This window comes from Columba livia, chromosome 8, assembly GCF_036013475.1.
Source record: "Columba livia isolate bColLiv1 breed racing homer chromosome 8, bColLiv1.pat.W.v2, whole genome shotgun sequence".
Taxonomy (NCBI): Eukaryota; Metazoa; Chordata; class Aves; order Columbiformes; family Columbidae; genus Columba; species Columba livia.
The window spans coordinates 19,658,603-19,684,828 of record NC_088609.1 but is presented as its reverse complement, the minus strand read 5'-3'; the positions used below and the strand labels follow the sequence as shown (position 1 = coordinate 19,684,828).

The following is a 26,226-nucleotide window of genomic DNA, read 5'->3' as shown; positions in this document are numbered from 1 at the left end:
CTTCATGATAAGAACAGCAACAGCTTTTTAAGCAACATCTCCCATGAACATGAACAATTACTTAAGACAGTATTTTGAAAAACATCACCTTTATACACAGCTCACGATAAAAAATCCCGAACACTTGTTAACACCATCACTTCCGTTCAATAAAAAAATATTCATATCAACATCTCACAATGTAGCTGTAACAGCCATGGCAACAGAAGTGAACATGAATCACACAGCAATACTCTGTCTAACCATTAGAGTTGATGTAGTACTTCCACATCATTTACTGCAGGAAAAAGACAAACAGATCCAGAATTTGTGCTGCCCTTACTGTTTGTATCATGGCTGAAGGTGATGATGCTGGCCTCAGAAGCAGTCAGCAGCACACACCCTTTTTTCCCTTTTTTAAAATGCCGTTAAGTTACTTTGACCAAAAAAAAAAAAAAAAAAAAAAAAAAGGCAAACTATCTACTAAAGACATTCACAAAAATGTTCCCGAAAACCTTGCGAGGGATTGCAGAGCCTGGGTGAGCCACACGCAGCCATGCGGCTCTACGGAGTGTCCAGCTCCGGTTGCAGAAGGGCAGTTTAGCAAGTACCAAACGGGAAGGAAGGAAGGAGGGAAGACTTGGATTGTCTCTGACGTCCAGGGGTCATTGCTCTCACGGTCTTTCCTTGCTGTATCTTTGTTGCCCAGCCTCAATGGCACCGGGGTTAAAACCTTGTGCCATTTCCAGAACCTCCCCAGAAAATGAAACGGAGGTATTAAAATAGCAAGAAAATGGTTTTGTTTGTAAGAGGAGGCGGTGCACATAAGAGGAGCCTGATAAGGATGCTACCACTAGAGCTGTGCTTGGAGTCACCCCTGCAGCCCCAGAGCTGCTGGGGCTGCCGCTGCACAGGAGGACGGGTTGCACGCCCTGCCTGCTGAGCTCTTGACAGCCCAGAGCACTCAGAGCAGGTCTGGAAGTAGAACCTTCTGCCCAGCTGGTGATCCTCTAGTGCACTGGCTCTGTGCCCGTGCTCTGAGACTGCCCTGCAAGAGGACCAAACACCGGCAGCTCTCCAGGGGAAATTCCGTAGCCTTCACTTCTCAGGCAGGATCACCAGCTTCTTTGTAAAAGTTGATCATGGCTATGAAGTGCATTGCCAATGGAGAGAGAAAGCCACTGGAGTGTTGCTAGAACCACCAACATGCTCAATACATTATAAATAGATTAAGAAAATTAAATTATTTACAACTAGCTACCTGAGTCACATTTTCACTGTTTGTAGCACATTATTAATGAACTGCAAACTACTTAAGCAAACACGCGGAACAATGAGAGGGATAACCTTAGATAATATTCCGTACTATCAAAATCAAGTGTAATAAACTTTTACCCACAATGACTGGATCCATGCCATGACTATTTTATAAAAGCTATCAAATACAAGCATCTTCAGAGTCTCCATAGTGACTCCAAATTACTTTCTTTATAGTCCAGCCAGAATGCTCAAAAGGAGATTTTTTTAAAAATAGTAAATTGTAAAAATAAGAATTGGAGTCAACTTGCACCTATTATCCTGAGAAACAAACTAGAAAATTGCCATTTTTCCCACTTAGCAAAATCAAAATTTATTTACTAATAAAAATATTTAAAACTATTAACACCTATGGACTTTTCCCCCAGAAAATTGCAAGCAACTAAGTAAGTACATAAGATAACTTACATCTGAAATGGTGGTGATTTTGTTTTGGGTGGTGTTTTTTTTTTTTTTTTGGAGGTACAGAAGGAGAAAACTATTCAATTCCACATACAGCTGTCCTGCTTTTCTTCTGTGTATTCGGGAAGGAGTCAGACAAGCTACAATCTTTTACATCTTTTAATTCACTATACTCAATAAGATTAAATTAAAAGCTGCACTACAAAAATAGTAGCCTACTGTTCAAAATAGAGAGTTTATCAGCATAACTGCTGAAGTTCTCAAAAAAAAAATTTAGAAGTTCTACTGATAGTAAATCAAGTTCCATTTCCTGTACATCTCTCACTGAACAGCACATTTTAGGCACAGCTAAAAAAGCAAGAGGGAGAGATCACTTTCACTGGTCCGATCCACAATTATGACTGAATTATGACACAAGAAAGCAACGTTTCATATATGAGGGAGAAATAGAGATCGTGTTCTGAGCTGGGCAGAAACCAGGATCAGCTGCTCTGCAATGTCTCCTTGCCCTGGCCAGCCCTGGAACACAATGTCTGAGGGAACTCCCAGGAGCTGCTGACAGGTACACTGAGATGGGACTCTCAACGCTGCTATTTCCTCCACCGTGTCAGCGTTCTGACACACAGCACAAAAAAAACCCTGGCAGGATTTCATGCCATCACATACATCTCACATCCACAACTGCCACAAGGCATATTTGAATGAGGACACTTACACACAAACCCACACAAACCCACACAAACCCACACAAACCCACACAAACCCACACAAACCCACACAAACCCACACAAACCCACACAAACCCACACAAACCCACACAAACCCACACAAACCCACACAAACCCACACAAACCCACACAAACCCACACAAACCCACACAAACCCACACAAACCCACACAAACCCACACAAACCCACACAAACCCACACAAACAAAAAACCCAAACCAAACCACCGTTTTTTTTAATAATTTCTAAAAATCAATAACATTAAATTACATAGAGTACAATAGAAAACTATTAGAGAAATATTAAACAAACCAAACAACCACGATCAACACAGCCAGCAGCAAACAACACACAAAAGTAATACTGTTTTATCACAAAACTTTTGTTATGCAGAGATTCAGCTTCAGCCAATTTAAAAAACCCTTTTCATTTTTTGATCATTTCACTTCAGTGGTGCAAAGTATTCAAGTCTTACATGTCACACTACAAAATATATATTGAACCCCAAATAAACTCAAAATTCTGGATTCTTAGTGGTATTTTCTAAGATACAAATATGGTTTTGTCTTGCCCAGCTACACCCCACACAGAAAACAAGAGTTTTAACTCAATAATCTTTACAGTCTCTGTAAGTAAGGTTCTTACTGAACTATTTAGCAGTAGAAAATAAAGCTGTGGAACCTACATTGCAGAGCAGAAACTAACTAGTAAAGAAGCTTACTGGGCTGCAGAAGAAAAGCTATTCTGAGCATGACTGCTAATGCCTTCTCTGCCTGCCTGATCTCTGATTACAGAGCCTGCTCCACCTCCAGGTTGCAAACAACCTCATTAAGAGGTGTCCTAAGCAAAAGGTGTATATGATACTGTACACACAGGTACTTAGGGATAAATACCACACATTACAGACAGCTCTCACATTACTACTTAACTACGAACGATGTTTCTCCTAATCCATTCAGCAATATCGAAGTCTGGAGTTCTCTTTTGGCCTGCTCCCTTTGGAATACCATAGACAGAACCAATTCCGTCTACGGTACTTGAAGGAAGGGGCAGAAAGAAAAGAGTATCTAATTGTTATCCTCACACATGAATAAATAAATAGAGTCTTCCCTTAAGTCTTTCAATAAAATGAAGTCCCTTGGTCTCACTATGCTTTGGAGAAGAGATTTGACCTTAGTCGGGATATGGCTTTTGTAAACAGGAATGTGTACTTCTGTTTTTATGGAAGCTGGTTGTGCTTCAAGAATTTTTTTTGCAAGAATTTTGTGAAGGAATTTGGTCATATTTAAAAGACAAAAAAAAAAGTCTTTATATGGTGGTTCTTGCAAAATAAACACATATTTCTAGCTGCATTCCCTACAGATTTTGCCTGGATTAGGCATTTGTGCAGAGAACAGATCAGCTCTCTACAATTACCTGGGAGAATACCTATATCACCTTTGTATCAATAGCTCTGCATGTAACCAACTGTTTCTACCTGCTGAAAACAGAGGTTTCAGATCCAGATATTTCTCACAATACAGTAAGAACCAGTACCTTGATACAGATGCTTCAGTTAACAGTACAGAGTACATACAAGCAAACACTACGATAAAGCATATGTATTTGTATTCCTAAACATAACTGATCTGTTAATGCTAACTAAGTAATATTTCTTAAACTAAAACTGAAATTCCCATTAATGTTCTGCCAGTATATACCAGTTCTTAAATTAACATTACATTTCCTTTTATGATTATTACCACAGATTGTTATCAAGCCAGAGCAAAGATAACTAGAAAGAAACAAAGCAAGAAAGAGAATACAATAACTAAGACAGAGATCACCCTTACAAAAACAGTCACTGAACTGATAACTGCTTCAGCCCCCAGGCACCCGTTCCCAAAGACCCTCCCCATAGGTAATCCAAGCCTCAAATGAATCTGCTAGTTTAATGAGATACCACCTAAATTCCAAATCCCAAGTAAGACTGGAAAATTGCAGAATTCCAGCTAGGGGAAAAGCACAGGCAAGGCTTCATACTGCAGGAGATGAAGAAAAAATTAACAAGTAAATCCAGTAACTCTTTAAAACTTCAAAGCTATTGCTTCATTTTACTATATGAATGCCGGTTAAATGAAGACAATTCTGACACCACAAAGGAAACAACAGTTTTAAAAGATTTTGATCAACAAAATGGAGCAGTCTGAACTAGTCAGTTCTGTTCTGTTTGATGATTTTTGGACCTAATTCTTTTCTAGCCTCACACAGTACTTATGCCTATTACAATTCTAAAATGAGCCCAGTTGTCTAGTTATTCTTGTCCTGCAATGGAACGATCATGTTGAATTACCTCCTCACTGTATTTTCATAAGAAACAAGCGCTCAACTCTGATAAGATGCTTGTCCAGCAAGAACTGGCATTACTGAGTCATGCTAAATACATCCCAGCAGGTTCTGCAAGGTAGAAGGAATTGTTTTTAATTTATTTCCAATATTTATTATAACCTTCTGTATTTGGTTAACTTCCAAAATTTAGTAATCAATTATGTGAATATTTATAAAACATCATTGTTTGACCTTCTATACACATCTGACATGGGAAATTGATTCACTTCTCAAAAGAGGATGTGTTGAGTACAGATACTTGTCGAGTTAATCACTTTGATAGCACTTCTACATTCTTTTACCTAAGGTTTCCTCATAATGCTTGTTAGGGAAGTTAATAACTTGATCTATTAACTCAATCCTAATTAAATACTTAACAGAAATTCCCTAATTCTTTCTGAATCACATAACCAAGTCAGACCTTGCCCCATTGTAGATCATGCTGAAACAAAATACCCGCATGACATGCACTGGAATCAAGAACCAGCAAATGGTGCTCGTCACATTATTTTATTTTGTCATATTTTATAGTTTCACACTACCTACTTGGATTTTTAAAAAAATATACTTAACAATTACTCCAGAAGTTGCCTGTGTCCTATTTACTGGAAGAATCAAGTGCCTAATGGTAAAGACCACATAGGAACTTTGGTGCCTTTATACCAAGTACTCTGTGTTTCAAACCCCAAACATTTGTAGTTGAATAGGTTAAACTAAAATGAGAAATTAATGTAGGATAACTGAAAACAATAAATTTATACTATATGTTACATATATGTAGTTATATTTTGATTAATAAAACCAGCCTCAAAATTTCCCAGAATATTTTGGTTTTGCAGATAATTAAGGAATTTCCTAGTTCACACTGTCAAATCCCATCCAGATAAACCACAAAGATTCCTTACAAAAATGTATATTCTGTTACATATGTGCACTGTCTCCTTACTGTTATGCTCTGGACACTTAAACCAAGGAGGAATAATTATATAAAATACCCTCTGAATTTCTTCTGTCACAACAATCTCCCCCAGTCTTTGAAGAATACAGGAATAGGAAAAAGATAAACAGGGCTTTGGTTATAAACCAACTGTATCCATATATAAATAAAAAGTAGTTCCTTCTTCCTGACTCACTCATACCTGCATAGTAATGACGCTAAAAGCAGTGATTTAACAACTCTGGCAGCTCAGCCACAACACCTCCAGAGGCAGCGATCACCACAAGTATCCAAGCCTGTTCTGCTCAGAACATCTGCTGGAGGAGCACAGCCCTGGGAGCGCTGCAAAACTACCACTTCCCCATGGAGATGCAGGAGCAGTGACAAGACATGCTGGCTGGCTACAGAGTTGGGGGTGAAGAGTTCATGTTTGTGTGATGTGCTACGAGTATGTAAGAAAGGGAGTTAGAAAGGGCAAGAGGGAAAAGAAGCTGAGGTCCCAAAATAAAAGTCAACGTAGGGCTGGGGTACTAGTTCTTGGAGTTAAGAGCAAAGGAGGAAAAAAAGAGGCACATCTTCTGCGGCGCGACTTGGCCTGGCCCGTTTTGAAACTGCACCACACACTGCTAGTCAATCCATTTCACAGCTAAATGTTGATAGCCACTTTGGAATGGCAGCTTTTGTTGCTCAGGTAACTGATACAACATGCTTTCTGACTAAGCTGCTCTTCTATTTTGCCTTTCCTTGATATGAAACTAGTTAAGTTACTCTCACACTTGATCTTAGAATACTTATGAGGCTTAAACCATTGAATGAACATAAAAGACTCATCTGGTAGAAGTTAAACCATCAATTTCATGTCACAACAATAATTTATTAAGATTTTGCCTGTAGTAATACAGAGGATGAAATTTTACATCGTTTACATAGCTCTCAACATTTAGCACATCTCTTTCTACTGCCCAGTGGCCTTGGGTTCTGAGGAGCTAATTCTAATAATAAGCTCTTCTGCATAGTCCTAATGAGTATGGGAGAAAAAATGATGCTTTAATTACACTGATGAATAATGCAATATACTGGTTTGTGACAACAGACTGGAAGGTTGATTACTCATTGCATTTTAGGATGAGTCTCAGTTTGAGATAGAATGTGAGAAGTTCCTAGTTTTCTACAATTTGTTGGAGAAGAACTCAAACAATATTTGACCACGATAACTTAGAAAACTAGAAAAACATAGACGAATAGTACTGGGGCCAATATTATTCAATATATTCATTAACGATTTAGACAAGGGAATAGAGTGTACTATCAGCAAGTTTGCTGATGACACCAAGCTGGGAGGAGTGGCTGACACACCAGAAGGCTGTGCTGCCATCCAGCGGGACCTGGACAAGCTGGAGAGTTGGGTGGGGAATAACCTGATGAAATTTAACAAGGGAAAGTGTAGAGTCCTGCATCTGGGCAGGAACAACCCCAGGTTCCAGTATAGGTTGGGAAATTACATATTAGAGAGCAGTGTAGAGGAAAGGGACCTGGGAGTCCTGGTGGACAACAGGATGACCATGAGCCAGCACTGTGCCCTTGTGGCCAGGAAGGCCAATGGCATCCTGGGGTGTATTACAAGGGGGGTGGTTAGTAGATCAAGAGAGGTTCTCCTTCCCCTCTACTCCGCCCTGGTGAGACCACATCTGGAATATTGTGTCCAGTTCTGGGCCCCTCAGTTCAAGAAGGAAGGGAACTGCTGGAGAGGGTCCAGCGTAGGGCAACGAAGATGATTAAGGGAGTGGAGCACCTCCCGTATGAAGAAAGGCTGAGGGAGCTGGGTCTCTTTAGTTTGGAGAAGAGGAGACTAAGGGGGGACCTTATCAATGTTTATAAATATATAAAGGGTGAGTGCCATGAGGATGGAGCCAGGCTCTTCTCGGTGGCAAACAATGATAGGACAAGGGGTAATGGGATCAAGCTGGAACATAAGAGGTTCCGCTTAAATTTGAGAAGAAACTTCTCAGAGAGGGTGACAGAGCATTGGAACAGGCTGCCCAGGAGGTTGTGGAGTCTCCTTCTCTGGAGACATTCAAAACCCGCCTGGACATGTTCCTGTGTGACCTCACCTAGGCGTTCCTGCTCCAGCAGGGGGATTGGACTAGATGATCTTTTGAGGTCCCTTCCAATCCCAAACATACTGTGATACTGTGAATGCCCCTCTCAAAGCAGGTCCAACTAGTTCAGACTTCTCAAAGACTTTTCCAGTCAAATTTTTAGTATCAACAATTAAGGAGAATCTACAACTTCTCTGGGCAACCATCTGATGTCTTCCATCATGTTAGAGTTAGCTGGTATTCTTCTGCATACAAAATCCCGACCTCATGGGGAATATATGGCTAAATTAAAAGGTAGAGAAAGACTACGTAGCTCTCATTTGCTTCAAATACTGAGCTCTCAAAAATCAGTATTTGCATCAAGCTTTTACTTTTTAAAATAAAGGTAAACACAGAACATGCTCTCCTACAAGAGGAGAGACAAAGTTGGTGGTTCCCTCATTTCTCAAGCCAAAAAAGAATTATAGTTGGGCCACATAATCAGTGGAAAACTCCAACTAAATTCCAGGATTGCTGCTAAAAAGCCTGTAACTGACCCTAAGCGCAGCCGAACACTGCAAGTTGCCATGCTGCTCTAGTGCAATATAAATCCAGAGTACCTTCAATAAAAGTGTAAAAAGACGCAGACTTCAATCCAGCATAATTCAGGTTACCATAATAAGCCTCAGGTGTCACAAGACTGTGTGAGAAGTTGAAAACAAACAGGATGCTATCTTTCAAAAGAGGGAAACAACCATGAATTTTCGCATGAAGTGTCAATATAAAATGTTCCTACATTTTCATCTGAACAGGCGCCTTATAATTACCCCCTTTTTTTTTTTTCCCTTCCTTCCCCTTATGTATACCCTTCTGTGTCATTGTTTAATGTTTCATTTACTAATACTATGGTGAGGAGGCTGCATCTGCGCAGTTCTGGCCTGGCCTTCCAGGGGAAGATTCAACTCCTACAATCTACCCAGTTTCCTCAGGAAATGTGCCTTCCAGCAGGAACTCGGGTGAGACTCTCACCAAAACACAGTCCTGGAAATAAAGACTTAAATTACTCATGGAAGGCATTTTAAGAACATAAACAAGAGATTTGGGGTTTTGTTGCAAAACATCTTCATTTTTTAGAGGTGACCGTCCTTCTTGGTCCGAATTCATATTTTTCTTTTATGTTGGGGAAACATGTATCTTATCATCTTAGATAAAACAAAAAAATTTAGTGTTGAAGCTAATTCCTCTGACATGCAAACATCCAAGACCTAAGGACAACATCATTCTATCACATGTCAACTATCACCATATTTTTATAAAGCTGCTGTTCAAGAATGTAGGAAGCGTTTCTGTGATTTTTTTTTTTTTTAACTGCTAATGTACAAAACCCTAGTTTTAGGAGAAACCCAAGATCTTCCTTAGGCTTAGTTTTTCTTGTTGAAAATATTGGCTAAAGAAGTAAAAATATTATGTCTGGTCATTCCAACATACTATCCTCAAGAAGAGGAAAGCTAGCTTCCATTTTTATATGAAAGCATAATATGAGATCTTCCTGTATTTGCAAATGAACAGGCTCCTGATAATTTCCCTGCTGTTTCTTTATTAACCATAAGAAGGACAGAAAAATAAGGTCATCATACTCATTGTAAGGGCAGTTACATTAAGAATTTGAGTTAGCTGTCCTTTTCCTCAAAGGTTTAGAGGAATATCACATTTATAGACCATAAGACATGAGGAAGAAATTGACCTCATCAAATAGTTTCTTCTAAAATAACAGCCAAGGTCAAAAGAAATTCCCCAGTCTCCTAGGTAAATGAACTCTTATCAGCAGCATTAAAGAAATTAAAACAGACACAGAAAATTATACTGATCACAACAAATCTGTTCCTCTATGGCTGTTAATGTACTAAAACCTTGTAAGTGACAAGCTGTTGACTAATAGCATTACTAAATTAGACAGCTGACCAACATTTTTTCATCTACTTATTAAAGGATTGCGACAGGTCAGCCACAACAGAGGCTGCTGAACAAGGACGTGATCCACAGTGATGTTACAGCAGAAGTGGAAAAGGAACATTATAGTTGTTTTGATAAATATGTTCAAAAGTCTTTCCACATGTTTGGTTAATCTGGACTAAACACCAAGGTTCAAGACAGATCTTGAACCTCCAAAATAGGGCTTCTTCAGAGAAAAACTCATACATACACACACGCAGGCACAGAACAGTTATTTAACCGTAAACTTTATGATCTCTTTTTTCCATCTTCCCAACTAACTCTGTACTCAGGTATATAATTTATACTGAAGAGCAATCTGTGTGCCTTCGTAGAGATCCTGCTATACTAATAATCCTTTTGAATAGATTACTTGCCCCCAGGGATGTCCACTTCATCCAATGCTGTAGATCTTTGCAGGACATCTGGCTGTAAGTTTCCGCTAAGCACAGGGCCACAGGGGCCCTGTCTGCATCAGGAACTGCTGCAGATCAACAGGAGCAGACAGCAGAGGGTTCTGCTGAGGACAGGTTACCTACAACATAGACTTCTGTTGTCAACTATCACCCCACTTTGAAAACAATCTGGAATTTGAACAGCATACCAGTAAGGCAATGGATTGTCTTCCTATCAGCTTTTAACAAAGATGGGAAGGTCAACGAAATAGTAACTAAAGCTTTTAAGAAAAGTTGCTTTGGTAAAGGTGTGAAAAATATAGATATGATGCCACCTTCAATAAGTACATCTTCTTTCCAAGAAAACTTACTTTTTAAAAATAAAAAGGCTAATTAGCTTGTGGTCTACATATAGAAAATACTAAAATGTTCTTAGCCAAAGAATTAAAAAGGAACAGGAGACCACTGTAAACTAGAGGCTACTTCTCAGTTAACTGGCAGCCAAGGTAAAATGATGCCTGTTCTCATCCTTCACAAATATCTGTTTGAAAACTGAGAATTTTTATGCCATAAAACGGAATTGTAAGAATCTCTCTTCTCCCTTTGGTAAGAAAATAACTGCCAGTTTCTAAGTCTATTTAAAGATTAAAACAATAAAACGCACTACCATGTTCTCATTCTTCATGCCCTTTTGGTTCATAACGTCATTCCAGGAGGTGTTGCATAATTACTAGCTCTCAAAACATTCGTCTCAGTTGCAGCAATAGCCTATTCACATTGTAGTAAACAACTATTTTCTTTGGCAAAATATCACTCCTTTTCTTCCCAACTAAGCCAAGCTGCATAAGGGAGCAGGGTGATAAATGAAACAAAGTGCTAAATGGAAAAACACAATACAGAAACATGAAAAATGGTATCTCCTATCCTTTCATTTTCAAATTAACACACTTCAATAACTTAAGATGGTGATCACTAGAATGTAAGTATCTGCTGTGCTTCCAAGAACAACAGTAAATACCAACAGTATTATTTGAAACCTCTGCTACAAGCACAAGATAGGTCAGTACATGCTGTGCAGAAACCACACAAGCCTTTTGCACCACAATGAAACCTTTGCTTCAGCAAAAGGAATGATCCCCATAGCTGAACTATTACATCACCTTTTAGCTGGGAAGAAGAGGCGAGACAAAGGGAAGGAAGGAAGAGGAAAGCAAAGTGTTCGACAGCTATCCTTAAAGGATGAACTCAGAGAACAGCAGCCTATTAAACATGATGTCCCGTCAGCAGCGTCAAACTGCCATCGTGGGATCAGTGCGGGCCCCAGGCAAACACCACGTTAGGGCACAGAGTGGTTAAGAGCTCAGAGCTCCTGGCCAGAGCCAGGCAGCTTCATTGATCAGCTACACCATTTCATCAGTCAAATGTGACAACCACAGAATGAACATCTTTGCTGGGCAGTTTGGCTGTTGAACATTTGGAGGATCTGAAGACAGTTTTGTTTGGAAGAGCTGAAGAATAAGGTGATGTGAACAGTAAGGACTGCAGAGGAATGACATCAAGCCAGGCCAAAGTCTCCAGAGAGGTGCTGCTCCAAGAACTTCATTGATGTTGTTTTCAATGGGACTGAATAAATAAAAGAACTGTAGAAACTGTTGGGTTGTGAACAAAAGTGAAAAGAATGCTACAGTGTAGGATGGTGACACAAACTGGAAAAATTGGGTTTTGACTCTAGCGAAGCAAGCCTGTAGTCACTAAAAGACACCAATCTGAAGAAGCTGCTACAAAGCCCAACATACCTTTAAGTCTCACCACTAAGTGTATGCAAAATATCAATATTCGAATGCTTCTCATCTATACGATGTACACAGCATATGAGACCCTAAAACTCCATCAGTCACTCCAGTAAATCAATTAGTACAGATCCACACTGTGTATCTACATATTCTGATGATGACCAAAGTACATGCTTGCCCAATTCCATGGAACAGGATTTCAGATCTTGTTTGAAGATTACAATGAGAAGGCAAGAAGAAGGAAAAAACAAAAGAAAAAGATATTTCATTACTTTCTCAGAAGTCCCCTGGTAGCCAACTGAATGCTCAGAACTTCCCTCCTGTGTTAAGTAATGTTGTGATCTTTAACTTGTGGATGTTTGTCTTCAGACAGCGATGTCTGCCACAGAAGTAGCAACACCTCATTTTGCAGCCACGGTAAAGAGTCAACAGGAGCCAATTTTCATGTATTAAAAGTGCTACCTAATGCTAAATGAACTAAAACTTAAGGCTCTTTACATCCTTAATATCTCAATTCCCTGCTTGTAGATTTGGCCCAATAACACTCTTCCATATTTGTTTATTTGTATACATATACTCAAACACACAAATACATCTATAGGAATCATCACGTCAGAGTAGCTTTGAATGCACGTAGCAAACAATGTTACAACAGGCCTTAAACAATGAGAATGAACCAGTCATTCATGAACCAGGCATTCAAACGACGTTATCCTTTTGGGATGTGAATGAGCCAGGATGTCATGTTTGGAGACTGGCATCATGCTTTTGACAGAGTCCCAAGACTACAAATGAAATGAAAATATCACTGTCTTTTCCTAGCTTGCCAATATTTGACATTGACATTAATTTTTTACTCTTTGTACACAGTGAGATATAGAAATAATATTACCAATTTTGTTTTTACGGATACTGGTGTCTACATTAAAATAAACGGTTTGTTTTTAAACATTATTTTTTATAGAGCAATCATTACTAACACCGGTTGTTTGATTGTTCCAGACATTTGCTTAACAAGTCTCGTTCAGCTCCTTATAAACTTTGAAACTTTTCATTTGACTGTTACTCTGACCCAATAGGAAAACTTGCCATTACACCCTGGTATTTCAACAAGGTACTGGATGAAACAATTTACACTCTCTCGTAATGACTGATAATGAATGTACTGACAAGATGTAGTAGTGAATGTATTCATATTTGCAAATATACTGCTATATAATTATGGCAAAACATGCTGCTTGATGAGATAAAGACAAAACTCTTTCAAAAATATTTATATATATATATATACACACACACACACACAGACACACATATATAGGCTCAATTTTATAGTCTCCTCACTCAGTCTCCAGACTTTATTCTGTATTTGATTAATTTAATAAGCTTTTCACTGAAATAATAAGCAGCCGAACCTTAAGCACTATCTACTGTATATTGAAATTCACAACACACTAATCCAGAGAAAAACAAGTGACCTACTAAGCTTTCAAATTCCACCTTAAAGTATCATTTAGCTTTCAACATATAATCAGGTTCAAACCGCTTATGCAAATGCAACTAATTGCATCCTCTAAAAAGGCATCTGAAATATGTAAAAGATTGCAAAAAGAGTTTCTGTAAATACGTAAGAGTCTGCTGTGACATGTTTTTTTCACAGCAGCAAGTACAGAAGTTAACCTTTGAGACTGAATACTGGACTTAACTTTAAGAAGTAGTTAAACAATTCATAACAAAAAATAATGTTTAAAATTACAGGAACAAAATACCTTTCCAACTTGAAGTGTATGCATCTTGATGGCTCCAATAAGTTAGATTATTTTCAATGTATAGGGAAAAGGTGAGATTTTTAGATGTAAGATAGAAGCATATGAAGCAGAGAACTTGTTTGTTTAATTAGTTTGCGACACCAACTCCAGATAGAAACCTAAGTCACTTTGTCCCCTTTGCCCCCATTATGTTAGGGAACAATCATTACAATGCTGTTATAAAACTAACCTTCTGAAAAATCCTAAAACTATGAGAAACCTACTTAAAATATTTGGCAAACGACTAATTAATATCTTGTAGCACCTATCACATGCTCAGTATTACCCTGACATTGAAAAGAAATCCATCCAGAATCATGCAGCTCACCCTAAGACTGAGACAACTGCAACAGATTAGGTGGACTGCGCAGTATTTTTTCTTCGTATTAACAATATATTTTCTTAAATTAAATCAGATTTTGAAAATAACCTATATTCACATAAAAGTGAAATAGTTCTTTCAAAGAACAGTGTTACAGTTTGGGATGAAAAGAATTGCAATTCTGGGATAGACATTATAAAGGAAGAATAGCCTCAACATTTAGGAACTGTAGATGAAGAACTTTGTTAATTTCTTTCACTAAAAATACTGTAGAAAACAGGGATTAACATGGAGTCACAGAATCTGTAAACACACTCTAATTGTCACTGGACAAGTTCCTAATAGGAAATAACCTGGAATGTTGTTTTATTAAAAACTATCTACATAAAAACATTCTGCCTTTTCAACTATGAGTGGCAGTTTTGAAGTCCATGTGCACTGTACAACTTCGCACAACTGTTAAAATATTCATCACATAAAAATGCCAGACAAAGTGCAATTCTGCTATTATTTTTACATTAGTTCTTCTAGTAGTAGAACTTATTTGAGAAGTTTGGTAACACATCCATATCAGGTCAAACAAATAAAATCTGGGATACAAATTCATTTATACTTTCTAGTAATTCAAATACCTTAATAGAGATTTACATAACATTTTTTCTTGGGGAAAATGTACACCCTGAGACAGTATTTATTATATTTGCAGGCTTCAGACAATGTTTAGTGAAAAAAAACAACAACTCACTCCCCACTTGAAGGTTTTTTTTTTCCTCATACTTAAGCGATACTTTAAGATTAAATTCTCTGAAAGCCTCTGATACTCCTAGCAAATAATCCCATTTGGACATGTCAATTGTTCTGTAAACAGAAGCCTTCCAATCAATTTTTCCTGCGTATGGACCTGCTATTCTAATGAAAAGGGCTTAGAGGACAGCAAATTGTGACCCTAGTCTGTTACCGGTTTAGTTACAATGTTGCTGGCAGTGCAATGAAAGCAAGTCCTGAAGATACTTACTGAAAAATTTGTACAGGAAAGAAATTTTCTTGTTCTGTAGGTCCTGTACTTTGCCAATTGAAAAATAAGACAGAAGTAAAAGGTTTTTCTCCCCCTAATTTAATGCACAGCAACCTAACACTTTTCAAAGGAAGGCATTTCCATGAGCTGTGCACCACAGAATTTCATTTTCACCTTGTTACTTCCCAAAGCCAACTGTAGCTTAAACATTTTAACACTGAATTTCATATGAACTTAGTGCAGTACTAGTCACTGGTATCAGTTATCACTTTAATGTATAACTAGAGTAATATTAAGTAATAAAATTTTTAAAGTTCAATTATTATAATCTATGGCTTTTTTTAGCACACTGTTTTCCTGTTTTAATCATAATCCATTATTTTGCCCCCAGAAATTCTAACAATAAGGTAAGAGATAATGTCATGTCTAGTTGCCAACAGATTAGCAATGTATTATTTTAATCTGTAAAGTATCACGTACACTGATGCCACTGCAAGAAGCAGAGGAGGAGAGGTGGGAGTTAGGCTGTGGGTGAAAAAATTTATCATCCTTCTGGAAAAAGATATTCCTGGCAATCGGCTTTATCACAGCTCACCTACACACAGATCTGGAGGTATCTCCTTTATTGGGGTTGTCACAGGCTGATGATGCCTTTTAGATAATATAACTGAAGCACTTCCAGGAAGCATCTCCAAGCACTTGGCTCTCCTTATCTTATGGGAATGAAAATGAAGAAAGTGGAAAGAAGTTCAGTTGGTCTAGAACAATGACACTTTGTGGACTGATGGACAGTGTACTCCAGTCTTCTCCTCCCACCCAGCCACCACTCTAAGTCTCCTGAAAGGTCCAGTTCCTACCCCGAGCCCTCTAGTCTCTCCCATTTCTCCTCAGACCTACATCCTGAGGGACCTTCTTGAACTATCTGCAATCTGTGCTGGCTCAAGAAGGAAGTTCAAAGAGTCCATAGATGTTTGGTTTGCATTTCAGCCTCTTCTTTAGCAAAGGAGTGAACTTAGCTGGTGGACTAGGCAAGAGCGAGCCATCTTCAATATCCTTGTACCAGTATTTGTAAAAGAAGTAACCAGAAGAAGATATCAGCCATCCATAAGTGAGACAAAAGATGAACCCAAAAGATCATATATATAAATACATATATCTATGTATATACACATATTTTCAAAGAAGGTACAGAAGCAGTGCAAAGAAAAATAAATCAGTAGTGTATGCCTTCAGGAAAACTTAAACGCAAATTTAGTCAGTGATTATATTGGAAAATGGTATTTTTCTACACAAAATAACTAGCAGGAAAAAAAAAATCTAAAAGCCTATAGTTTGGATAAGACAACAAAAGGGACAATACAATAAAAAAAAACTTTTTAAAAATAATATGAAAACAGTCTTGCATCATTTTAACTTTAATTTATTCATCAAGATGGTACCTAAGTTGAATATTATCTAAAAATAACTATGAACCAGGAGCTTCATACAGAAAAAAAGGAGGTAACTGGCAGAAGAGACAAACAGTTCCCACCCCAGTAAATGTGGTACCTTTCCAAGTGACAGCAAGTGCTGGCCACGTCTTGTGCTGCTGCCCAAGGTTTCTGCTGTAAAAAGACAACTAGTAGCTCATTTCTCGGTTGGCTGAGGATGCTCATTGTGTTTAAGAAATAACAGCCTACAGAGAACCACCTCAGTACACATAGTGGCCTGCAAGCCAATACAAGTATCTTTCACTTTTTTTTCAAATGGTTCTAGCTCTGTTTTCTAAAAGGTATATTAATTATTGATCTGCAAGTCTGCCAATTGAATGCATAACCTACAACTTCAGAGTCTAGAGCAATTCAGGAAAGAAAAAACATTAAATCCCTTTGTAGTTTCAAAAATATAAAGAGGATATATTCACATATATATATATGTATATGTATATATATATACATATATATATATGAATATATATATTCTATATATATTCAGCTATTCTATCTGTAACGCTAAGAACACGGAGGATGTTCCAAAAGACTAGTAGAAATGTAATGATGGCTTTTTTCTTTTGAGAGAGCGAGAAAGAGTCAATAGACAAAACAAATAATGTTAAGGCCCCATATCCTTTGGATCTCAGGCAAAATAATTTCAGAGACAAACAGCCTGACTTACTAAAAAAGATAATAAACAGATAAGGCTAATTAAAACATGAACATATAGAACATAAGCCTCTTTTTAAATTAGCTTATAAATGTAACTGAAAAGTGTCAGACTGTCATTATGAGTGCAAGGCATCTGACAATACATTTGAGATTAAATAGAATTTTTAATGCTGGACACATTGAACTGATTTATAATCTAGCCATCTAAACTGAAAATGCACAGAATCAGTAATGAACGAATAGGCATATTTTCCAAGAAACACCACAGGGATGCTCAACATCTCTTACTGTTTTACCAATGGCATGGAAGAAAAACTCAGTGATCAGGTTTGAAGAGAATGCAAAATTTGAGAGAATGGTGGCTAAGGAAGATGATGAGTCAAGGCAGTAGAGCAACCTGTTCTCCCTCTAAATTTGGGAGGTTAAGAAGAGCATCAAATAAGACACATTGAAATGGAAGGTCCCATCTAGTTAAAAAAAAAAGCAAGCTAGAGTAATCAGAAAGGTAATAAATTCTCCAGTAAAGAAAAGGCTTAAAGTTGTTTGAGAAAAGGAACCTAAAATAATTGACACTACAGCCACATGTATGATAAGAGCATAATTGCATGTAAGGCATTAAGACATCAGATCTCGTTAGAACAAGCAAGGCTGTATTATTCTCCCTCCCCCATAATCAGTTCCAGCCAGTAACACCAAGGCACATGTCGCCTGCCACAGAAGTGCTCGGCTTCCCTCCATTCTGGGAAAACCAGACAAATTATCCCTCAATGCCTAGAGGCATATGGGTATTATTTTTTTATTTTTTTTGTTGAAAGTACATAGTATTTCAGCAAGATTGTTTATTTCCCCAGAGCTTTAATCTGAAAAAAATTAGAATTTTCAGGCTTATGCATGTGCTGACTTAGAGAAAATACAGCTCATTAAGCTAACCAACATTAAAGAAAAAACCTACTGCAGCGTGCCTGGGGACACCATAACGCCTCAGAAGACACTGGAGTAATTTGACTGATGCCATTATTGTCCAATTACTACACTAAAACTGATAGCAAGTTCAGTAAGTAAATTAATTGAGTAGGACTTTTACCAACAGGATTTTCTTCTCTTTAGTAGTTTTTTCACTAGTGTCTATACGTATTTCTTCATCAACTCCACTGTTACTATACTATTTTAATTCCCAAGGACATGAACTTTCTCTGTATTTCTTCCTGTTGATGAAGAAAAATTTAAAGGAAGAGTTTGAATAATCTCATTCTTTGCAGGTACCTATTACATACATTTTACCATAAAAAATTCAGCAACATGAATTATGAGTCTTCCCTGACAAAATTATACACTGAATTACATTAACTTACAGTCTATGAGCAATCAGCCCTTTTTTTTTTTTAACTTCATATAAACAAACATGTCTTTACAGGAAACTTCTAAATATCATTAGATAAGGTTGATTTTGCTTTTGAGAGGGAGGAATTAATAAGGGTAAAGAAAAAAAAAAAAAGAGTAAAACTTGTTCAAAATTGTGAACTGAATTGTCTTTCCCTTAACTTTTTGTCCATTCCATTGTTTCACTTTTATGCATTTGGATTTTTTTTTCTTCCAAAAAGCAAAGGTGTTAATGCACAAAATGCTTAAAAGTGAACTGAGCTCCTTGCGAAAGCTGGCTGCCATCATAAAACAATACCACAGAAACATACCACCCACAATTACAGAATTCCATGTAATAGACCAGGAAGCTTTTACAAATGTTTATCCCCTCACGTCAGGCTCTTAAGAGAAATCAAGCACAGAATATTTTCCACCTAAGCACGTGTCGCTAATGCATGGTATATTCATTTTCAAAATATTCTTAACATGATGGAGAAAAGAGTCATAAACAAGTCTGTATTAAACTTTTGCATCAGGGTGGAAAACACCCAAGTAAATCACTGACCAGTGGACAGGATCTGAGGTTAGAGATCAGTCAGAGATGGTTACAACCCCTGAACGTGAGCAGACAGTGAGCGCCACGCTGCCACGGGAGAGACAGCTCACACAGGTGTGTGGCAGCTGCTTGCACCCACCGTGCCCTACAAGCCTTCACAAGGACCCACTCAGAATCCTGGGTCCAGTTTTCTGCACAACCTGTCAAGAAAGACTGGCCCCATAGAGAGGACACTGGAACGGAGATAAGGTTTGGGAAATGAAGTGGGAGAGAGACATTACCTGCCCACTCATAAAAGGCTGCTACATAAAGGAAGGAAGTAAACCGTTCTTCATGATTGTAGTAGACAGCACAAAATAAGGGGCTGATACTGCAGAAAAGATTTAAGAAAGAAATTTAATAAAAAGGAGACTTTCTGATGGTCTTTCTGACTGCTATATGACAAAATGAAGTCCTCACTGCCTCCAAATCCCAGAGGCTAATTCACAAATTTCAGGTCAGCAGGCCACTGTTAGCAAAAAGGGTGTAAGGTGGTATGACTTCTGTAAATAAACCTCTCAGCAAATGCTGTTGATGATACAGATTGCATTTCCCAGCTGTTTTTGGCAGCACTTAATTGGTACCTAGTGCAGTAATTTGTTGCCTAAATGCCACTGTGTCATTTTCTTCAAAATATATTATATTTGTATCCTTTAATAATGCAACAGATCTCAATGTCATATTTAAGAAACGTAAGTGTTTCTATATGAGATTTCCTATTACACACTATACACATACACATTTAATAATTACATCATGTAAAAATTATTCTGATTCACCATTACATGCTTACCTAATATCTACATGTTCACTCTGCTTTTCTCGTAAATTTTATTCTTCCTAAGTTCATAATAATCTCTAACCTGCCACTTTTTCATCAAACCAAACAGTTTAAAATATTTCAATACACACATCAAATTGTATATACTTTCTTCATAAACACTGACTGCTATGTGTTCTAAATTGTGTTCCAAATATCCAACTTAAAGCTTATAAAGAGCTCTTGACATTTCAGCTTTTGAGAGATGTCATCAGTCTTGACAACTGACTGGCTTGGATCTCTAGCTACTGCTAGATAATAATATAAATTGTAATAAAGGTAGTAATTTTTAGAAGATTGGAAAAAGCTAAGTTGTAGAACCTCTTTCTGACATAGACTTTGCTATTTATCCACTGGTTTTAGAATCATGGCTTAGGAAGGCAAAGAAATATGTTATACTAGGATATACTCTTCCTAATGACCTTTTGATGGCTGGGGAAAGGCTGAAAACCTTCTACATTTGTAGCAGACATTGTGTTAAAGAGCACTATTACAGTCAATTTATAACTTAAATAGTATAACAAGTTACCAGATAATGTTTTAATACAGCCTTATATTGTTTTATTTACATAGGACCAATTCTATTGGATTTTGCTTTGGGTAATTTGGAGATATATTTCTGCAAGGTAATACAGTTTCCTACTAGTTCATATAAACATAATAGTTCACAGAAAAACTACCAGTTCATACAAATGACCGAAGTACACTGCTGTTTACTGCATTTCTGTAAGTGTCAAACAAAAAGATTCACACTACAGAGACCTTACAAGACTTCTTTCATTCAACTTCAGTAAACAAAACTACAACAACAACAAAGAAATCTGATAATGTTAAATTCCACAGAGTTTTAAAGAACAGAGATTTTAATGTTATGATCCACCTACTGTGATGACAGAGTGCACTCTTTGCTGATAAACACGGGCAGATTGCCAGGATCGTGTGTGCAGATTAGCTAACACTGATTAGCAGTGCTCTTTTGTACTATATTGGAGCAGCTGCTGCACGACGTTGAGTACAAACTACTCCTTCAACAGCCAGCAGGGGTTTGTCCCCTCGTTGCTGTGTCTGTGCACTACCCAGCGCTGGTAGTGAAGTTCTCCTTATGTTTACATGACAGACCCACACCTCCTGCTAAAAGCACTCACTATTGTCCATAATAGGAAGAAAGCAGAGCTCTTAACCAAGTCACTGCCTGCCACACAACCAGGCAGGATCTTTAGCTTTCCCCTCTACAGCACGCAGGTATTAAGAAAGACGCCTCTTAGCCTAATTTAAATATACTAATGGATGAAGAAATACCTTCTAGGTAGTCTGTACAATAATTCATAGATTATTTTCCTAAACTATACTCCAAAAATATACTTAAGCTAGTAGAAGACCATTCCTAAACATTTATCTAAATAACCTTTTCACATATTGAAAGAGATAAAAAAGTTCACAGCAGCAAACCAAGAGCTAAAAGCTGAACCACACTACTCATCAGCGCTCTTGAAACAGGAAGAAAATGTTCTTAAATTGTGTTTAACAAAATAGTATTTCTATCAAGGTTAATGGAAATACTTCCTGACATTTTTAGAAAACATTTTCTGTATGGTATCTAGCATTCTTCACAGACTTTAATTCATACGTTTCTCTTTCATAATTTATACCTCCTTTTAACTGTTTTTCCTTGTTAAGCTTCAGGAGTGGCTTTTTTGGTCTGCTTTTCAGGTTCATTTTTTTGGTTTTGTTCTCCCCTCTTTTTTTTTTTTTTTTTAAATTAAGCCACCTCACCCCCCTGCCTTTTCCTGCTCCTCTCCAGGTTAACAGCAGCATAAGAAGAAACACTAACTACAAATACAATCAGAAGCTCTTTGGTTCAAAATGTTGTTTTGCTCAAGGCAGAAAAATACCAACTATTTTTTTTCCAGCCCTCACAGCACCCCATGTTTCCTAATTAGGAAGGAAGCAAACACGACAGACAAACATTAAAAAAGACGCAGTGCTTTATTTTCCCATGAAAGGCACGAGACTTGACTTCATGAGGTACTACCTTTTCCTGAGGTACATGTTCAACTATATTGCCTGTCATCATTCCAACAGCAGCAGTTTAGTTGATTTAGTCTATTATGTCTCTCAGTTGGAAGATGTGCTTCAATATTCTCTCCCCTTTTTTAGTAAAATACAAAATTATTGCCACAGTTTTACATTAAAATAAACATGACATAGCATGCTGGTATTTCTGAACATTACCTACTGCATTCACCTGTCAAAGGCAAATATAGGGCTAGTTCTGTATAAATCATGGATTTCATGGTAGTTCTGAGAACACACTTCCAACGTAACACAAGCAGCACAGTCTATTCAATAGTTCTGAATCCTACAAGAGTTGCTGAAAAGAACAATCAGATTGTTATTTTCCATGCAAGGATTGTTAGTGAAACAAATTTGAGATGCCAGCTACATTGCTGGAACCCTGAATAAGACCAAAATGCTACATAGATTTTAGTAGTAAAATTAAAGATGCAGGAAGAAAAATCAAAAACAAACACAAAAACAAAAAACCCACAAACACACAACAAAAAAAAACCCAAACCAAAACAGAAGTCCCCCACAAAAATAAAAATATAGAAGGCTTTCAGCTTTCTTTTGTGGGAGAATTGCAAACATGGATCAGGTTCTTAGCAGAATTCCTACTTTCTGTTCTTTACAGACATAACCTTGGTGTCAGTGGCTCTGCTGCCTTCTGCATTAGTTGCTGTGCTTAGCGCACAAGTTGAGCAGACATTCCATGAAAACCCAAAGGATGTTGCAGGGGACTCTGTGGTTACCCAAGTCTTCCACAAATTTCTGATACAGATATCTACTTTATCTTCTGGTGTTAAATCCTACCTTTAGTTGCAGACAGTCCTTGTTAAACAAATTTCAAAACTGATGCTCTAAGAATATATATCTATTTTCTCCCACAAGATATCTTCCTAATAAATAATGGTCCTTTACTGCAATTTTTTCTTTTCAGCTCTTCAAGGACTAAGATAGACACAAATAAAAGTAAGCAGGGAACAATCTAATGATGTAATTTTATTTCACCTCAAGTTTCTTTTAACTGGCTTGGAGAAACACAAAGCTGACTCAATTTAACTGCAGCCAAACTAATCATTTACAGGGCAAAAGAAAGGCATTACTAGCATATAATCAGTCATAGAGCTCAGTTTCAGAAGAGGAACAGGTCTAGATTAAATACATTATTCAGTCCCAGAAAATTACAAAAATAAACCAAACCCTAGTATGATTCACACTGATAACCTGGTGTTTGTTTTGCATACTACTAAATTCTAGACAAACATACCACAGAACACATTCCAAGTCACTGCTGCTATTTACATGACACAGAAAAAAAACATTTTCTACAAACAAGACAAACATAATTAAATACAATCAGCAGGCAACACACAAAATCCCCAGGCTATGAGTCAACATTAGCTGCATAAAAAAAGCTAACAGGATACTAAGTTAGAGGTTAAAAATGTTAAGAGCAGAATAAACTTTATGAAGAGTTACAGCAGTTACAATGACCAAAGTGTGAACTGGCAGTGTGTGCTCAAGGGAGCTTGGTACCCACACAGATTTACTACATCAAACATGTTTGTGCAACACTGACTTAAGTGACATGGCTATCTGACGAGAATACAGCAAAAATACTAGATCACCGTTTTCAAGCAAATTAGAACCTTAGAAGGAATGTTTGTGAAGAGATGAGTCTAAACCCCAGTGCCTACAGCAGAAATCAAGTAAAAAATATGGAACATCTAAAGACTACATTATCCCAACCAAAACCCCAAACTGACTGGTTCTATGTGGCACAAGAGTTATGTTTCACCGCTATATTTGCTTTTTTTAATCTTCTGTGAAGCATGCTTCTATGCAAGATGCTTCAATAGCATGTCAGTTAATATTAGAATCTGGTGTTCTAACAAACAAATTATGGTATCTACTGGGCCAAAGTCAATTAACTGCAAATTCTTTTTATGTATCCTCATCTAAGAAGTAATTCACAATAGCACAGGAATGGAAACTTGTTATATCATGCCTAAAACCAGAAAAAAAATAATTTCTTCAGGGCAGAAGCCACATCTTATTTCTTTGTTCTATGAAGTGTTTATTACACTTTCTGTTGCCTTACAGAGCTAAAGGAATTCTATAGCGTGAAAGTGCAGAGGCTGCAGCATGTAGCTGCAAGCTGACTAAGTGAACTGCTGGACTCCTTCGCCAAGGATAAATACTACTGTGATGAGAGGGACTGTCATTTCAAGCAAACACAGTTTGTCAGAGAGACCAAAAATCCAGATTGCAGGAGGAGTTAACCACTTACTGTCTGCTATCTTATCCAAAAACAGATGCAGGTTCTAGCTGTGGATACAAAACCAGCACTATCAATTCTCCTTCCTTCCATGTACGTCCAGCTAACTCAGCAGTTAGCACTGCACAGCAGAAAAAGCAGAGCTGGCGCAAAGGTCCCAGGAAATGGCTCAACCCCCTCTTCAGGGATTTCACTTCAACCAGCTGTACCCCAGCCCTGTGAAGCAAGTACCCCTTGCAAGGTGGGCTAAAGCAGGTGCCATTCTAGAGCCCACCTTCCAGTTCAGCTCCTGAAAGAAATAGAGTTCCTGCTCCCAAAATGACTCCACAATGCAAAGCAGCAGTGCAATAACTGTGAGAAAGATAGAGATGTGTCTCAAAAGCATGCTCCACATCAGTACTAAAAACCTAATACAGGCATACCTAATTAGACCTCAGTTATAGCCCAGATTCGCAAACTGCTACAGAAAGAATTATTGACAAACTTCCCCACAAGAGACATCTCCAACAAGGAAGGTAATTTGCAGCTAAATGGATCAACAATTTAGATGATAGCTCACTACTAATATTAAAAACCCATACACATGAATCACATGTGGGGAGATAACCATTTTTAAACCTACCAGCTATTATGGACTTATTGCTGGGGTTTTGCTGGAGCCCTTCGCATCTTGGATTACAACTGTGGAAGTGCATGGAGGATTTAAGTGTTGCTTGATCACGGACAGTACTCTTCAAAAACAATCATATGTGAGTATAATTTTAAGGTAGCTGCTCAGCTGGCTGACATTTTTCTGTAACAGTATTTTTCCAAATTAGAGTTCAAATTTACACACAAGTTACACTTTTTGACTGCATTATGATTAGTACAATTTTTGTATATTGAGATGATGATACAAAGAAATATCTGAAAGTATGGCATATATCCCTGGAGGTAGTATTTATATACAGAGTGTTCAATAACCATTTTCTAGTCACTAAATTTTATTTAAAAACTATCTCTCTAAAACTGTCTTTTTTTTTTCCACACCTTGCAAGACTAATAATTTTTTGTAAGTCAGACAAAAATGCTATATCAATATATGGCACAAAACCAGTAACCGTCTATAACATTACTGTATCCATACATCCCCCAACACACACTGAATTTAAACTAGTATTAAAGATTTGACATTATTACCCTTCAAGCTTGACATTTAGTTTTTGTTGGCCCTGCCGCATTGGGGACAGAGAACAGGCAGGACGGAAATCCACAGCTTGTGTAATTACGCAGCTTCAGTTTCCCTGCAGAGTATCAGGCAGCAGAGAAAGAAGATGCTGATTCTTTATTCCTTTCCTCAAATGGCAGAAGAGCATCGCAGGGACTTGGAGGAGGGAAAGCATTTCTTAATTCCTCACTGAATCTATTTATTCTTCTCTCCACTTGAGGCAAATTGACAGAGATCACCAGCATTTGAATACAAAATGGCCAGAATTCTCATAAAAGGATTTACCCTGTCAAATGCATTATTCATTTGATATAAAGTTATTGGCATAATGCAGAAATGTGCCTAAAAGTCTCTTCTGGTTCATCCAGTAGGAACGGATATCTATGTTTTTTTTAATATAAAGAGATAAAATATGTATACGAGAAAAAAATCCAAATTGCCTTCCTCTTGTGTAACAGACATTTGAAGGTTTAAGTCAGTTCAGCACATGAAATAAATGTCAAATTCAAGAGAGAGAAATCAACATGGAAATACAAAAGTAAATCTTGACTTGAACGTGATATATGCATATTATAACTGGAAGCATTAAAACAAAATTATTGCTTAAGTATCAGACCCATGCTGAAT

General features: G+C 37.5%; 1 protein-coding gene across 4 annotated transcripts in view; it reads right to left on the bottom strand.

Annotated features, from left to right (window-relative positions):
* Positions 1-26,226, bottom strand: part of CAMSAP2 (calmodulin regulated spectrin associated protein family member 2) — an 87,479-nt gene that overhangs the window by 44,412 nt on the left and 16,841 nt on the right. The gene's annotated exons all lie outside the window — the stretch shown is intronic.